The sequence below is a fragment of the Austrofundulus limnaeus genome, unplaced genomic scaffold, assembly GCF_001266775.1.
Source record: "Austrofundulus limnaeus strain Quisiro unplaced genomic scaffold, Austrofundulus_limnaeus-1.0 Scaffold26, whole genome shotgun sequence".
In the NCBI taxonomy this organism is placed as follows: Eukaryota; Metazoa; Chordata; class Actinopteri; order Cyprinodontiformes; family Rivulidae; genus Austrofundulus; species Austrofundulus limnaeus.
The window spans coordinates 612,009-613,457 of record NW_013952428.1 but is presented as its reverse complement, the minus strand read 5'-3'; positions in this window follow the sequence as shown (position 1 = coordinate 613,457).

Genomic DNA, 1,449 nt, shown 5'->3' with positions numbered 1-1,449 from the left:
TGTGCGGGGTGTGTGGGGAGGGGGGAGGGGGTGTGCTCTGCCATGAGGAAGTTCGGCTTAAAGCCATGACCCAGGGGCGTTTCTGGTACCAAAAGGCGTTTCTGGTTCCCACCTGTCGTTTTGCTCCTCAGCATGGCTTCATAAAAACATGCATATGACATGATAGAAAACTCAAAAAAGTTGATTTCACATGATATTGCCCCTTTAATGAAAGTCATCCAGAAAAGAAAATTGTGGTCATGTTTTACAGAAATATATAACAGTGGGGGGGGGGGAGTAGTTAAAGTTCCCTCTTCAACAAAAACCACAAACTTGCTTGTTGTTTATAATATTTTGAAATGTGTCAACTTCGGTTTTGAAAGTCTGTAACTTTTCTAAAAATATATTTTTAACATATTTGTTCACTCTGTCGCTATCTCCTAACAGATTGCTATTAGACAGGTAATCTCAGAAAACACTTAAGTCCTCTGGCTTCTCCCGGTGGTACTACAGCCAAACTAAAGCCAAACTATAATTGAAGTGTCCCTGGAGTTGAACAGCCAATGAAAACTAAGGTTTGTTCGTGAACGAGCTTCTCGTGCCCATCCCCACCATCCCTGCCCGCAGCGCGTATCCGCGCACGTTCTCGTTCAAACAGCAGCTGTGGAGCAGCTCATCTGTGGCAATGGTGGAGCAAGAAACCGCAACTTTTCCAGGAACAAACGTTCCAGTAAAACTTCCAATTCCTCGATTGGCGCCTGTTCTGAAACCAACACATGGAAGCAGAAGAAGACCCAGGAAGAAATCAAAGTTGAAAAGAAAGAATTAGATAGAGCCCAGAAAAAAATGAGGTGGATTTTCACATGAGGAGGGAGCTATCTATTTTTGCAGAGTTAGCCATTTCTGCTTGACAAATAAGTTTCTCTGCTTCATTCTTTTTATTTTTAATAACGTTATTAAAAAATAAAAAGCATATAGAGCTGTAGCATGCTGTAGTACTACACAACAAAGTTAGTGATGGTTACAGAACCACCACAAGTGATATGTTATGATATTATAACAGGTTATGATAAATGCTAATGTTAGCAGCTAACTTGTTTAACCTCAGTAAGTTACTGTTCATATACCAGCATTTAGTTATCTTGACTTATTCTGTCGTGTATCAGAATTAAAACCAGTTAGATATGGTGAAATTACTGTAACTGTGCACTGCCTCTGTCGAAAATAAAAGTAAATAAAATACAATGATGCCTGATCAACATTAGCACTTAGCTAATCAGGTCTGCTGTTAGCCCTGGCTGATATTATGATGCACTCATGTTTGTATTTAGTTTTATTCACATTTGATTTTTAAAAACACCTCAGCATTAAAACGTGTGTTAGTTCTACAGAAAATATGCTGTTGCTGATTTTTTTTTCAAAGTTTTTTTTTAATTATTTTTAACATAAATCACAAACAAAGAACAAACT